Source organism: Magnolia sinica, chromosome 2 (genome assembly GCF_029962835.1).
Source record: "Magnolia sinica isolate HGM2019 chromosome 2, MsV1, whole genome shotgun sequence".
Taxonomy (NCBI): Eukaryota; Viridiplantae; Streptophyta; class Magnoliopsida; order Magnoliales; family Magnoliaceae; genus Magnolia; species Magnolia sinica.
In genome coordinates, this window is record NC_080574.1 from 107,694,615 (window position 1) to 107,703,977 (window position 9,363).

General features: G+C 39.0%; 1 non-coding gene across 1 annotated transcript; it reads right to left on the minus strand.

The window, feature by feature from the left end:
* Positions 1-8,699: 8,699 nt before the first annotated feature.
* LOC131238337 (small nucleolar RNA R71) lies at positions 8,700-8,806 on the minus strand. Its single transcript, XR_009167738.1, has one exon. It is a non-coding gene; the product is annotated as a small nucleolar RNA R71 (small nucleolar RNA).
* Positions 8,807-9,363: the final 557 nt, after the last annotated feature.

Sequence of the window (9,363 nt, forward strand, 5' to 3'; positions counted from 1 at the left end):
TGGCCCACTTGACTTGGATCAATTTGATGCTTATGTTTTCCCATCACTAAAGGGTATGGTCCACATGACTTGGATGGTTTGGTTAAGGCATACATCAAGGTGGGGTCCATCCGAGTGGGCCACACATCACACAAAAATGAAAGAGAAAGAGAGAGAGAGAAGCACCCACCTTTGATCTCCTATTCCTTCTTCCGCCAACGTGATCTAGAGCTCTAAAGGACAAACTTTCGCGGTTGAGATTGTTTTTGGAGGGTGGGGATGAGAGATAGGAAGTGGGCCACACAAAGCCTCTCATGGAGTTTTTGCTTGGACGAGGGTTGCTCTCATGGGAGTTTCTTGGAATGATGAGAGAGAAAATGGGAGGGAAAGAAGTGGTGAGGTGGAATGATGGGATGAGAGGGATGGTGAGTGATGGGTGATGGTTTTTGTTGACTTTTGGGTGGAAAGAGGAATGGGTGTCATTCCTTGTTGGTGAAAAAGGGATGAATAGGTAAGATTGTGTACTTACTTTCATTAATGGATTGATGTGATGTTTAGGGTAGAGATTCTCTTGGAGATTGCGACGCGCCGCCTATTAATTACAGGATTCCTAAAGAAATATACAATGGTCAGGAAGTAGACTACTTAGGGATGCATGTATTTAGTTGTGATGATTAATCTCATGTACCATCTATTGAGAGAGATAGCCAAACCAAAGGGTGAAAAGGTGTACTTTTGTTGGCTAAAATGATTATGTGAAAGGATACAGGCTATATGACCAGGCCACATAGAAAACCACAATGAGCAGGGACGTTAAGTTTGATGAGAATTCCTTGTTCCGTAAAGATGAACAAAAGGAAATGGATAAAATAGTGGTGATTAATGTTGAAATTGACGAGAGTAAGACACTTAAAGAAGTCAAGCCGCAGGAAGAGGTATAGAAGAAGGTGGAGCCACCACCTGTTCAGAGAAATATACCACAAGATCGAGGTTACTATTGAGATACAGAGATGACTCAAATGTTGCATTCCCCTTATTATGGATGAGCAGAACCCGTCTATTTTTTAGGAAGCTCTTGATAATGTAAATGCAGAAAAGTGGATGGGAGCGATACAGTGTAAGATGAATTCTTTGTACAAGAATGAGACATAGGAGCTAGTGGAGCTTCCTAACGGGCATAAAGTGATCAGATGCAATTGGGTTTATCGAAAGAAATGGGATAGGTATAATGCCAGATTGGTGGCGAACGGTTGTGTATAGGAGGATGTCAACTTCTACAAGATTTTTACACCCGTGGTCAAGCAGGTATCTATCGGATTTGTGTTAGCACTAGTTACCAAATACAATCTTGAATTGGAACAGTTGAATATAAAGATTTCTTTCCTACATGGGAAATTAAAAGAGCATATTTATATGAAGTAACTAGAAGGGATCGAGGAACAGGGGTCAGAGAATAAGATTTGTAGGTTGAAGAAGTCGTTGTACAGCTTGAAACAGTCGCCTATGCGGTTTTACAAAAAGTTTGATTCGTTCATGTTAAGCCAACGGCTTACTAGAAGTGAATTCAATCATTGTATTTCCTTCAGAGCACTAAGTTATGGAGAATTCATTATCCTAGTATTGCATGTTGATGATATGTTTATTGCCAGTCAAAGCATGTCTAAGATCAACATATTGAAGGCTCAGTTATCAATGACATTCAAAATGAAAGATCTAGGGGTTGTAAAGAGGATTCTTGACATCCACTTACACAGGGACAGGGAAAGGAGTAGGCTATGGTTGTCTGAGGAGGAATATCTTGAGAAGGCCTTACTCAAGTTTAGGATGGACAAGGTAAAATCGGTTAGCACTCCCCACGCTACTCACTTTCAAATTTCTTCATAACAATGTCATGCGTCAAATAAAGAAAAGCAGTATATGTCTCATGTGCCTTACTTGAGCGCAGATGGTAGTTTGATATACGGCATGGTCTGTACGAGACTGGATATTTCACATGCCGTAAGTGTTGTGAGCATATACATGTTAAATCTAACAAGCAACATTGGGAGACCGTGAAATGGCTACTTTATTACATAAGAGATACAACGGACTATGTCTTGACATTCAAAAAATCGGAGGATAAACTTATAAGCTATGTGGATTCTGATTTTGCAAGGAATGTGGACAATAAAAGGTCAACTTTCAGTTACTCCTTTGTATTTGCGGGTGGAGCAATCAGTTGGATATCGAAGCTTAAGTCTGTGGTTAATCTTTCCACAACCGAATCTAAGTATATAGCAGTTATAGAGGTATTTAAAGAAGGTGTTTGGTTTATAGGAATGATAAATGAGTTAGGGCTTCATCAAAAAGTCAAGCCCATGCATTATGACAGCACGAGTACTATCAATTTGGCAAAAGATTCAATATACCATACAAAATATATTGATGTTCATTATCATTTTATCCGATAAGTGCTTGAGGAATGCGGTGTTACTCTTGAAAAGAACTACACCAGCGTGAATTCGGCCAACATTCTTACGAAGGTGGTTCTTTCATAGAAGTTTAGTTTTTACTTGACTTCTCCGGACTTGGCAAAGGTTTAATGAAAACAAAGTGTGCACAAGAAGCGATGATGAAGCTATGATAGAGACAATTAAAGATGGAGGAAGCAGCTTGAAGTGATGGAGCATGAAGATTAAAACCACGATGGATATTGTTGAAATCGGGTACCTTTAATCTCTACAAACATGGAATTTTCAATAAGATTGACACCATGGTCTATTCAATTGAGTAACTTCAAGTTTTCCCCAATTGCACGTTGGACACTTTTTGGGGATTTCAATCCTATTGAGAGTCCTTTTGACAATTTGTGCGACTTCTGCGTAAGTCCATGGTTTTATTTCTAATTCTAGATTCAGTTATATATACAAATGTAATTTGGGATTATGGTAATACAAAGTATTGGAAGCTTTTTCTATAGAGAGCTAGGGTTTGGAGAAAGGTGTAACGCCCCGAATTTTTTTGCTATTTTGGATTTCTAAAAATTCTTGAAAAATTTTGATATACTTAGCCTACATCGTTACTACTGACCCTTAACGCTCAAGGTGAGCCTATACGCGGGTTGTACGGTAAAGAACCGCACAAATCCAACTAATCAACCATAGGAAGCTAACAAATTCACCGGATCACTTAAATATCGAGTTTAATTAAGTGATTTATTCATCTAGGGCCCAATCTAGCTGGCATATCACTGACTAATTAAGACAACCGTAACTAAATAAAGACATACTAAAAAACGAGATAAATAGGGGTCAAATCTTAATTAACAAATCAAACTGACCCATTATCATAAGAACCAATGATTTAGGGTGATTATGTTCGTATCATTATTTTCGCTAACTATGAATATGCTACACTATGAACTTAACTAATTCAAACCTTAATCATTGTGCACAAGAAATCTCGATACCCAATTCATTCCAAAAATATTTTGATTTTCCAAATAAGCTCTAGACCACTCATTAGTAGGCCATTAAAGCCAATGCTATAGAAATATGTTCGTCTTAGTGGGCTTAACGTCCATCGCGAGACATCAAGTCGAGATCGTGACTTGCATCGCTCAACTTAGACCTATAAGGTCGGTGCATGAATTGTGCAAATATTCTTGAAATTAACCAAGAACTTAAGTCACTTATCTGCATTCGATCTTTACCCAAGTTGTGGCTTTCAGACCATTAGATTATGACTAAATTTAGGGCAACTAAATTAATATCTTGTATATATCCGTATAGCCGTGGCCTCGATTGACCATCGGTAACCGTCGAACAAACTTCTGATCATACTCGTCGATCAACTTGTCCAAATGGTGGGCCGATTGTGTCTATGCATAGATCATCACCAGGGTCAACTATCCAATGATGGGTGTCGACTCTTACCCCCATAGTGGCTCCCAAAGGGTAGAAACACACTCTCCTAGGGCTAGTATAGTAAAAACCCAGCCCTTAGGGCCATTTTCACTAATTCTGACACTATATAAAGCCCTTGTTTAGGCACCCCCTCCTCCCATATGAATTTCATGCCTTAGAGTAAGAGAAAAATGGATAAAGGGATAAGAGAAAGAGGAGAAAGGAGATGAGAGAGAACTTGGGGTGTGAGTGCTGGTGCACATCCACCCTCTCATCCTCTTTCTAGTCACCTCGTCGTAACTGGAGCCGTCGTCGAAGCTTTTTTGGCAATGATTGGGGGTAAGTGTTGAATCCCACTTGTAACATAGGGTTCAAAAGTTGTTTATCCCTAATCTCATAAGTTTGTATGCTTGTTTAAACATTTTGACGATCTTTCCCTAACACCCTAACCCTACAAGCACCCTGAGCCAGGCGAATCATCACAAGGTGTGGACCATTATGCCTAGGTTTCTATTTATTGACCCTTAAGGATATCAATTAATGACGTCTTGTGTTGAATGGGTTGTAATAGCTAGCATGTTCATATTTCATGTTTAATTGTATTATGTGTCATTGATTTTTTATGGATGCCTACATTTTTGATAAAATGCCTATGTGATTAAAAGTGTTATTCTAATAAAGCTCACATGTTTGATTGAATACACGATTGAATGTGTTGATTTGTTGATGTTCACATGTTTGATTAAATGTTCTATTGAATGTATTACTCTACTGAGGCTCACATGTTTGATAAAATGCCTAAGTGATTGTGTCAGTGAATCTATGTTATGACACCATGACGAATTGCTAAGTCCATAGTGTTATTTAGGATTGCTTACAATGTGGGGTCAGTTGGCTAACCACCCGAACTAAAAGGGTGGCCCGAGTTAGGGTGGCCACCCTTTGCTTGTTTGATCGACCCAAGTTGAACACGGACGACCGATAGTAGCTGGACTACATGGGTTACTTGCACCCAATGCCAATTGTGTCCAGGTTCTCCCAGGTCAATCAAATTAGTCTACTAGTCGTCTGATCATGTATATTCACAATGTGGGCACGACCAAATCGAATCTAGGATACCACGTTCCTAATGGATGAGTTCATTCAGAATCGTTAGTGAGATACAATCCCACTAAGACTCATGAGTCGGGTATGGTGGTATGGGACACCGTGTCCGAGCTATCGACCAACGCTGGGGTGATAAACCTCCCTTTAGTGACTAGTGAGCACTAATGGAGGTGATAGATCATTGTTTAAATGGCCCTCGTCAAATTACCCGGCCGATGGTTCCGTGCCAGAGTACTGTTTGAATGACCGGGCGTGAATGGAATTGGGTGACGAACCCTTTCCTTTATGTGTTTTAGTTTTATATGACAAGCCCGTACCTCGGAACTGAGTGATCATACCCGATGTTAGGTAACGACTCGTACCGAGTTGATCCTCATACATTTGGGTATCATAACATATATTTGAAATTTTAATTTATAATATAAACGGGTGATACCTAAATTTGGATCAAGGGACACTGGTGAGGAGTCGCTACGTGCAGCAACGATCCACGTGATCGGGATAAGGACTAGTGATATGACGTTGGTACCCTAGCTTTGTGATAAGGGTCGAATATTGCATATCAGACCCTAATTAGTGCATGATTTTACGTACATGATAATGCTTAATGGAATATTTTAATTATATTTTTGTTACAGGATGTAATCAGGAGCGTTGATGGAAAAAGAGTACTACAAGCGTGGATTTGATGTTCCAAAGTCACCAGAGCAAGGGACGCACTCCAGAGAACTAAGACTGAAGAATTTACATGCTAGGGATCCGAGGAAATCAAGCCGTTCACGTTAAAAAGGCCCGAAAATGGTCCAAAATGCAAGATCACATGGTTCCCGCCATCTAATTGGCTCGAAACTCCATATATGGCCTGGAGGCCATAAATAAACCGTACATATTAAATTTCAACCATTGGATATCTCGAGAAGTGGGCCAACGGACAGATCAGCCCATTAATCTTCAATTTTAGGCCCACCTACAATCTGGATATACTTCAAAATTGACCCAGACGGTTTAAATAAGATGAGAAACATGATGGATGGATTGGATTTCTCTAAAGAATCACAGTGGACCCCATATGTATAACGTGTGTACATGGTGCACATGTGCACTGTCCGTGCACCAAACGATTTCACGTTGGTCAGCAGCGCTGACTCGACTTCTTTTCAAAAACGGAAGTTTCCGTTTCTAAGCACTGCGTAACGGACGAAAAGTCTATTTTTACGGACCGCTGTGGGCCCCACCGGTAGCACGTACGTCTGATCCAAGTCGTTCATCGTGTAGAAGGGTTCAAGAGCTACAAAATCATGTTTACAGTTTGTGCCCATACGTGCACACGTGTGAGATACAGAGGCCACAAGTGGACTGTCCTGTGACGTTCAAAATTGATTTTATTGTAATTTCTTCTATGGGTTGCGTCAATGGATGTTCAAAACCATCCATATCTAACCGAAATTTCGTCGTGCATCCAATGGACGGGGTGGATTTCCCCGAAAATGCTTATGTGGGGCCCACCGAGCATCACAGCACCGGACGTGCGAAGGCTTACGCACGTCCGCGAAAAGCCGACTTCCGAGCGGTTGTGGCCCACCATCTTTGATCAGATGGAAGATCTGGTCTGTCCATCATCTAGACCAACCAAAAACGTCCCAGGAGACGTTGATTTTACGGATAAAGTGCAAAAAATGAGGGACTTATGCAGGTACAGAAGTTTGCTGCGAAAAGGGCTTTCGCTACCCATACAACAGCTTTCCAAACCCGATTTTCTCCATTCCAGCCACTCCAGCAGCTATAAGAAAAGATGTAAAACGTAGACAAGAAGGGAGGGGAGCCAGGGAACAAATCCAGAGAAGAGAAAGAGAAGAAAAGAGAAGAAAAGAGAAGAAGAGAGAGAAGGATGTTCTCCTTGTTTCAATTTTATTTTTCTTTCTTTTTATTTGAATTCATGGATTGCTAATCTTTTAGCTAGGGCTGAGATGAAGCCCCTAATTTGAATAACTCTTGTTATGTGTTGATTTCATGTTAATTTAATTGATTTGTTTCTTTCTCTGCTGTACTTGACTGGAATTTTCGTACTTCTCCATGCTATGAGTTTAACCAAAATCTAGTTATGGATATTGTTTGGAATATTATTCTAGGTGCTTGTGTCTGACCATGAACAAGTTTCCTATAGGGGAAGAAACAGAAATCTACATCTCTCCATGCCTGACCATGGATGGAAAGATGTGATCCATATGCTTTAAGGAATTATACATTCTATGTGCCCGGCCAAGGACATAGAGTGCGCTGTATTTATTTTGATATCAATCTGAATTAGGGTGAATCAATAGGTACAACAAGGTTTATGATAATTAGGGGTGGATTCGAAAGTCCTAGTCTTCTCCTTGATTGAATTTTCCTCATTATTCTCGGTTATTTTTCCATTGATTTTTATTTAGTTTAATCAATTACTATCTCAAATATTTGTTGGATTAGTTAAGAAGAGTCTTTAATTTTGAATTGTGACAACTAGTCTTCGTGAGAACGATCTCGTAATACGTACCATATTTACATCTGATTCGTATACTTGCGAGTTTAAAATCATTTAAATCAGGTTGGTTTAAATAAAACATCAAGTTTTTGGCGCCATTGCCGGGACTGTTTCGGTCCAATTGGATTTAGGATTCTCTCTTATCATAATTCATAGTCTTAGGTTTTTTTACTAACTTTAGGTTAAATTTTTATTTTTAGAAACTAACCTATTTCCTGTTTTGTAGGGACCTGACATAAACTACTAATTTGGTAATCTCTTTCCAAATTTTTTTCTAATTTCTATTTTTAGAATTAGGGTTTTATTTTTTTTAGAAATTTTCTATTTCTAGGCTTTCTTTTTTTTTACAAATTTCCTATTTTCTAATTTTAGATTTTGATTCTTCTTTCAAGTAACTTTCTATTTTCTAGTTTTAGAAATTTTTTTCCCTTTTTAGAAACAAACTTAGCTTAGGATTTTTTTCTAGCATTATTTTAGGAAATTTAATCTATTTTTGTTTGTTTTTTTTTTGTTTACAGGAATTGAGGAAGGAAACTGCTAAATAACATTGTCTTCAAAAGGAGGAGCTCTCAAATCTTCAGACATTCATCATCTCCTTTTCCGGGTTCTTCCTTCCAATTCTCGTTTACACAACTTTCTCTTGTTTTTAGGAATTCATAACTTTTTCTTTTAATTTTATTCATCTTAGGTTGCATCTTAGTTTAGTTTTCTTTCTTATATTGATAACATAGTTTATGCTATGACGTAAATCTCTGAACATAGAACTAGCACCTTTTGATCCTGAAATAGAAAGAACCTTTCGTAGAAGATTTAGAAACACCCTGTTTGAAATGGCGGAAGAGAATGGAACTAAAGCTCTTAGAGATTATTCAGCTCCTGTCCAATTCAATGCGCCTTCATGTATAGTGTTGCCTGCCACCACAGCAGCATACTTTGAACTTAAACCTGGGGTCATACAATTGTTGCCCTCCTTTTATCGTTCAAATAAAGAGGATCCATATCATCATGTGAAAGAATTCTTAGACATTTGCTCCACCTTTAAGTTCCAAAACTTTTCAGATGATTCGATCTGTTTGCGCCTTTTTCCTTTCTCTTTGAAGGATAAGGCGAAAGCATGGTTGAATTCTCTAGGAGTTGGGTCTATCACTACATGGGACCAACTGTCTAAGAAGTTCTTAAGCAAATTCTTCCCGGTTCACAAAACTAATGCTCTCCGTAGAGAAATTACAAATTTCACACAAAAAGAGGGTGAGCACTTTCATTAATGTTAGGAAAGATGGAAGGATTTACTTCTTAAATGTCCATACCATGGTTTTAAAAAGTGGCAAAAGGTTCAATACTTCTATGATGGTCTGACACCCCAAAACCGTCGCATGGTTGATGCCACCAGTGGAGGGTCATTCATGACCAAAAGTGATGTCGAAGCTTGGAATTTCTTTGAAACATTGTGTGAAAACTCCCAGCAATGGGACTATTCAAATAGAGGTGAAAGAAGCCCTCAACCACTGAAGAAAGGGGGTATATATGAGGTAGGAGTCACGCCAGATCTTTATGCCAAAATTGATACCCTGACAAAGAAGGTGGATGCTTTAATGTTAAATAATGGACCTCCACAAACAATTCAAGTCGAGTCATGTGCCATATGTTCTAGTCTTGCCCATCCTACGCAGTCTTGTCCATCTAGTTCAGCATTTTCAGAATTTCTCTCTGAACAAGTACATGCTATGAACACCTTTCAGAGAACTGAGAATAATCCTTACTCAAACACCTACAATCCAGGGTGGGCTAGGCATCCAAATTTTTCTTGGGCAAAAGGACCACAACAAGGAGGACCATCTGAAAATCCTCTTATGCAACCTTACTCCCAAGTTG